This window comes from Nelusetta ayraudi, unplaced genomic scaffold (assembly GCF_046127955.1).
Source record: "Nelusetta ayraudi isolate G7.1 ecotype Tasmania unplaced genomic scaffold, CSIRO-AGI_Nayr_v1 ptg000084l, whole genome shotgun sequence".
Taxonomy (NCBI): Eukaryota; Metazoa; Chordata; class Actinopteri; order Tetraodontiformes; family Monacanthidae; genus Nelusetta; species Nelusetta ayraudi.
This window is the reverse complement of record NW_027466134.1, coordinates 5,560,365-5,567,500: the sequence shown is the minus strand read 5'-3', so window position 1 is coordinate 5,567,500 and position 7,136 is coordinate 5,560,365. Positions and strand designations below refer to the sequence as shown.

The 7,136-nt window shown below is 47.4% G+C and overlaps 1 long non-coding RNA gene across 1 annotated transcript; it reads right to left on the bottom strand.

Annotated features, from left to right (window-relative positions):
- Positions 1–6,038: 6,038 nt before the first annotated feature.
- On the bottom strand, positions 6,039–6,760 carry LOC142900878 (uncharacterized). The gene is made up of 2 exons (XR_012928943.1): positions 6,585–6,760; positions 6,039–6,478 (listed from the first exon to the last, which is right to left on the bottom strand). It is a non-coding gene; the product is annotated as an uncharacterized LOC142900878 (long non-coding RNA).
- Between the last annotated feature and the right edge of the window lie 376 nt (positions 6,761–7,136).

Here is a 7,136-nt window from a genome sequence, read left to right as displayed (position 1 = left end):
ATGCAGTGCGATTCAGCACAGTTTGATCCAACACAATGTGATTTGATTTGAGACTCCGATGCAAAGGAATGATGCTATGCAATTCAATTAGTTTGATTATTTATTCACCAAAATACAAACATTCTGTATTTTTCAATTTAAATTTAAAGGTATTTTGTGAAAAACTGGTGCACAATTAACAATAACAAGGCAAGTGCAATGAAAAATAAATAAACCTTTCCTTATTGCTTACAAATGGAATAAATGTAAACTCTTCTTGCTGTTGCTGTAAACAGACACCGGGCCTAACTGTCATAATAAAACAGTCACGACAGTGAAATAGCTTGGCAGTGATGAGAAATTGAAGACAGAAAAAGATTCAAATACTAAAAAAAAAAATTAATGTCATGGTTCCTTGAACTCAATCAAAATTAGTACGCAATGCAACTACTCATTGGTATGTGACTTTCAGTCCATACTGTATTATTCAACCGACATGTTACACTTTAAGGTTTTTCTTTAGGGATATCAGTTGATCCACATGATCGGGGTGAAGCAAACTGCGCTGTGCACTGCGCTGTGCTGTAACTTCCAGCACAAAAAAACAAACAAAAAACGCCGAAATGATCGCTGCGCTGTGCTGTAACTTTCAGCACAGCACTCCTTCCGCTGCGCCAGAATTCAGGAGTCCGGTGGTGACCAGTGTTCTTTGTTGTTGGGCACTTGGCTGTAGAATCGTTCCACGAATAGCCGCCGAACCATGGTGTCGTTCACGCCAGACTTGAAGCGGCACGCGTCCGGCTCGCGCAGTGATCTTTTCAGCGTTTAGTTTTTTTTTTTTTTTTTTTTTTTAACTGCGCTGTGCTGTAAGTTCCAGCACTGCGCTGTGCATCGCTGTATCGGTCTGTGACAGACGTAAAAAACGATGTATCTAGATTTAATCCCAAAATTGCATCGATTCACGGCTGCTCTACCGATGCACTTGCATCGTGCCCGCGCCTGTCCGTGTATCGATACGTATTGGTTAATCTTCCCATCCCTAGTGTGCACTCATTGTGCTTCCTTCCTTCTCTCCTTATTAACTCCCCTCATTCCTTCCATCCTTTCCGTTCCTTCCATCCCTCCATCCTACTTCCTTCCTGCTTTCCATCCTGCCTTTGCAGGTATTTCCATCTACCTCCCTGTAACTCCTCTGTCAGGGTGGTGGTGGCGCCACTGAGCCACTGACTGCTGCAGACGGCTACGGCCTGCCAGCTTCCTGCCATTTATTATGCTGCAATATTGAAGCTAAAGCCTTTCATATGCAAAACAGCCTATTTACATATGTCACACACACACACACACACACACACACACACACACACACACACGCACGGCTGAGATTCGTTTTCGACCAACAGACGTCGGATCAGAGCGCCGCGAGCTCATTGGCCGATCCGACCGACTCCCTGAAGGATCCGTGTGTGTGTGTGTGTCTGTGTGTGTCTGTGTGTCTGTGTGGCAGCAGTAGTGAGACTCAAAGGGTTCAAACTGCATCGATGTTACTCACAGCGCTCAAAGCAGTAGCAGCATTAGCAACATGAGTGATTGTAGCAGAATTAGCAGCAATAGCTAGATTAGCAGCATTAGCAACACTAGCAGAATATTAGCATTAGCGGCATTTGTAGCATTTGCAATGTTAGCAAGATTAGCAACATTTGCAACATTAGCAGAATTATTAGCATTAGCGGCATTTGTAGCATTCGCAACATTCACAGCATTAGCAGCATTAGCAACAACACTACATAGTCACGTGAGTCTTATGGTTCTGGCAGGTGAAGCATCGTCGAGCAGCTCAGTGATAATATTTCACCAGAGATCAGAGATCTGCATCGCAGGGCGTGTTTGTTAGCGTTAGCGATAGCATTAGCATCATCCCTTTATTACAAAGCGTGGAGGAAGCGCGAGCCGCCGCGCACCTCCGGCCTTGTGATGAGATGCTAAACACACAAGAGGCCTCAGAACAATGAATATGGTTGCAATCTCACATCTCATATGCATACATATAGCCGACCGGCCGGCTGAGTCAATAAGGGAGCGGTGGCGTTGGCGGTATTAGCGGTAGCGGCGTCAGCGGCTCAGACGCAATAAAATCAGATGGTAAATAACTGGCAGTCTGCTGCTTGTCTGCACTGTGAATCTGCACCGCCGGCCAATAACCTTCAGCCACATTTAATAAGCCGTTGGAGCGGTGATATGAGCGTGGGCGGGGGAGGGGGGGGTTGGGGGGGGGGGGTGGTCTGAGCGACCCAGGAAGTGACCCAAGCTGCTGAATGATTCATTAGTTGGAGGGCAACGCCCACCTCCCTCTGGAGGAGGAGGGGAGAAGATGTGATGTGATGTGATGTTGGTGATGCGTTCAAGGACCTGAGTGAGATTAGCTGCCGCCACCCATCCCGTTTTTTAGGGAAAATGACAAAACCTCGTTTGATTTGCGTCTGTGGTCCAGACAGAATTGCCAACCCCCCCCCCCCCCCCCTGTAAAACACGCCATTGTCCCCGGCAACCCTACCGCCGCTACCCATGTTGCTAACAAGGTGGGCGGAGTGACGTTTAATTACCTTTCATTCATTCATTTATCCTTCATCCTTCCTTCCCTTCCTTCCTTCTTTGGTTCCTTCCCTTCCCTCCATCTCTACTCTTAAGCTAGCTCTCGGTGCAACGTCGGTCCAGGCTAAACCGTTAGCATCCGTTAGCCACGGCTGCTACATTGCAGCAGGAGCATTTCAGCAAAGTGACAGACGTCCCCACTGCGCTGCTGCTGGCTTTGTCCCGCTGGTCCCCCCTGTGTGTGTGTGTGTGTGTGTGTGTGTGAGTGTGTGAGTGTGAGTGTGAGTGTGTGTGTCTGTGTGTGTGACAGTGATGAATTAGTGGGCCGGTAATAAAGCCTCTCTGATCTCACTCGACTCTCCCTCGGCTTCGTGGGCACTTTTAATTGTGGCATGTATCCCAGCATCCCCCTGGGCATCTGGGCCGCCGGCCTACCTGACTGTACACACACACACACACACACACACACACACACACACGCACACACAGGGTCGGTCACACATGGTTGCAGTAAAAGCTCTTTGTGCGGCTGGATTATTAATCAAAAACAGGAAAAGAGGACGCAGACAAGCTCAGTGTGTGTGTGTGTGTGTGTGTGTGTGTGTGTGTGTGCACACTCTCTTGCTGACAACACAACAATAGAGTCGCTGCCAACCTGAGATTCGAGTCTCTAAGACAAAACGTGTCCTGAGCGACGCCATCAGGAGCATCTATATATATGTAAATACCTCCGCACACACACACACACACACACACACACACGCACGCGCGCACACACACACACACACGCACACGCGCACTATGGCCGTTAAAGTGAGAACGAATGGAGAATAATGGCTTGTTAAATTTTTTGGATTGACTTCCATTCACTCCACTCTGGCCTTTATTTCCCATGATGCTTTGCTCTGAGAAGATGTATTAAATTCCTGATGAGTCGGCTGCCGCTGCTGCAGCTGCTGCTGCTGCTGCTATGGCCCTCTTTTCAGCAGCAGTTTTTCTTTGCATTTCCTACATAAGCAGGTCTTTACGTCCCCACTTGGCCAGTGAAAAAGTGAAAAAGCGTCCTCTGTTGGTGATATACACCTGTATATCTGTGTGTGTGTGTGTGTGTGTGTGTGTGTGTGTGTGTGTGTGTGTGTGTGTAACAAGGCCGTGAAAAGGTCAAAGCAGGACAGTGAATCAATAGCCAAGCAAAACCAAAGTGGACGTTAGAGTCATGTGAAGAATGCGGCTGATCCTGCAACCAGCAGCCGTGTTGGCATATGAAGCCAGCCCAAGCCAATCAAACAGCAGAACCTTCAGCCGTCTGGTCACATGACCCGCTAGCTCTGCCTTCTGGGACGCCACAAAGGACAAGGACGTGCGACATGACCACAAAGTGACTCAGAAACACACACAGCAGCAGCAGCAGCGACGACAACAACAACAACAACGACAACAACAACAGTGCAACACTGTGCTAGCATCAACCATCAGCACCTCGCCTGTCAATGGAGGGAGTGGGGGTGGGAGGGTCTCGGTCAACCAGCCAATAACCTGCCGAGCTCCGCCCACTGCCAGGTGTCATGTGACCTGAAGAGAGGCAGCACGTTTAGCCCTCTGTTTACAGCCTGCTGCTGATAAAACCTGGTGGGGCGGAGCCAACAGCTGGCCTGGGTGGGGTTGGGCGGCTTGTGCTCGCTAAACTGGAGAAAGGTGTCAGTGCCTTTTGTGACATCACAGAGGGCCAATCCTCAGCACCCCAGCAGACACTGAGGCAGCAGGAGGAGGTGAACAGAGTGACTGGGAAGGAGGTGGGCGGTGCTTGGCAGCTTGCGTGCAGATGTTCAGGAAACAGTTCAGCACTCAGAGCAATGCAGAGGGAAAGTCTGAAGAACCTGACCTGGTCCGGTCCGGTCCGGTCCGGTCCGAGCTGCACCAGGAGACGCATCCAGAGTGTGGAGGTGAAGCCTCAGAGTGAGACTCACTGCCACTCACACACCTGAAGACACACCTGAGGACCAATCAGGCTGCAGGCTGATGATGCAACACACCTGCAGGGTGAAGCTGAGCCTTCAACAGCAGAGAACACCTCCATGTTCCATCCATCCATCCATCCATCTACCTATCCATCCATCCATCCATCCATCCACCTATCTATCTATCTATCTATCTATCTATCTATCTATCTATCTATCTATTTATCTATCTATCTATCTATCCATCCATCTATCCATCTATCCATCCATCTACCTATCTATCCATCCATCCATCCATCCATTTATTTATCTATTCATATATATATTTATTCATTTATATATTTAAGTATTTAGTTGGAAGTTTTTCTGCCTATTATTCAAGAATTTGTAAAAAGAAAATCTTTTCTTTTTGAAATGTAGCGCTAGAGCTCGTTGACAGGGAGAGAAGGAAGCGTGACAGCCAATTACAAAGCAGCAGAGTGAAATCACACACACACACACACACACACAAACACACACACAAAATCAATATTCCGTGTGTGTGTGTGTCAGCTGTCAGGCTCTGAGGCTCAAAAGGTCAAAAATGACATTTGAACGGTGGCATGACAACACACACACACACACACACACACAGACACACACACACACACACACACACACACACACACACAGCAGCTCTGTGACTGGCAGGTATAAATGACCAGCAGGGGTAGCCAACGGCGTCACATGACCCTGTTAGCGGCGCCACTTTAGCCGATTAGCGTGTAAGAGACGCAAAGGCTGGTTTGCATCCAGCCTTGGAATCCATCTTAATTAGCTGCAATGCACACACACACACACACACACACACACACACACACACACACACACTCTGTGATGGATTGTTCGCTGGATAACTGACCATGACTTCCTGTTCACTGACATTTTTCTGGTTTGCGTGCACTTGTTTGTTATTTACGTCGCATTATTTCAGTTTAAGCTAATGTTGCGCGCTCGCGGGTCACACAGGTTGCCACCAGGGGGCAGTCAGAATACTTGGCCGTTACTGAGGCTGGTGGTGCTTGTTGTTTTGTTGGAGGGGAAGGTCAGAACACCACACCACTGGTTCCAATGCACCGTGCTGAGTCCTCCGTGCCGCCCTCTGCAGATTGAGATGAGTTTAGACTTCAGGTCCTTAAAGAGACTTGATTGTTGTTTGTTTTTTCCACTAGATCCTTGTTTTACTTTGTTTACTTATTTACCCTTACTTTTTACTTTTTACTTATTCTGTAGTTTGTTTTGTTTGTTTTTTAACCCAGGTAGTAAAACAGAGAAAAAAAACAGTCAAATTCCTTGTTTGGCAGCACAAACTTGGTCAATAAAGCACATTCAGTATATAATACACCCCATTTAGCCATCAGGCTGTTTTACGCCATTGGTTCCTGATAGGTTGATGAAAAAAAAAGCTGCCAAGTTAAAAAAAAAAAAAGTTAAAAAGTAAAAAAAAAAAAGAAGAAGGTTCGAAGTACAAAACGACAGAGTACAATAAAGATTTATTAAATGTGAAAAATATGACAGACATTTGTAAAAATAATAAACTGAACTGACAACAATAGAATGAAAATCACTTGGTTGTACGTTGTCTGCTCTGTGTGTGTGTATGTGTGTGTGTGTGTGTGTGTGTGTGTGTGTGTGTGTGTGTGTGTGTGTGTGTGTTGAGATGTCTGGGTCTACTTGTCAGGGGCTGCAGCTCCCACCCGCTACCTCCACGTACAGTCAGAGGTTGTAAAAGAGAAGCAGGGCAGTGAGACCGAGTAGAGGAGAAACAGCAACACTCGGCCTGAAGGTGGCAGCAGAGTTACAGAAGCTGCCACTGCAACACTCCACCTTCCCTTGGAAGACAGGGAAAATCTTCTTGGGGTCGTCACATAAGTTAGCCGACATGCAGCCACTGGAAGTTGTGGTTTTGTTTTCTGCAGACAACCAAATCACCATCAGTGAGATTGAAAGACGAGGAGGAGGAGCAAATCAATAAAGCACCGATTCAGTAGAAAGCTGCAGTGCCTTCTCAAGACTCACCCTTGTGTGTGAAGCAGCGGTCCTGGTTGCCCACACACCGCAGAAACATGATGCAGTTCAACTTCTGAGAAGTCCAGTCCATGGTGCAGCTGTGGCACCACAATCTGTTGTTTTTTGGAGCCTCAACTGAGGAGAAATCAAATCAGGAGGAAGAGCGACTGAGAGTCTGTGTGGACCAGGAGACACACACACACACACACACACACACACAGAGTGTGGGACCTGAGGCTGTTCTCGCCAGGACACACCTTTGGAAACTCACCGTCTTTGTTGCACCGGTCAGAGCTGCAGCACTGGACAAATTTCATTCCAATACCAGTGGAGAATGAGGCGGTCCGAGTGGCAGACGGACAGTCAGACATGCCAAAACACAACTTCTGCTTTTGATGTGGCTGTAGAACGTTGTTCGAACGATCTGCAGTGGAGTCATGAAAAATGTAGTTAGAGTGTGATTGTCTTCACGGTTGTTAATATTGTTGCCGCTATTACCAATCGTGAGCGTTGTCGCGCACATCTCGCCATCTTGACATTCCTGCAGGTTTTTACCAGTGT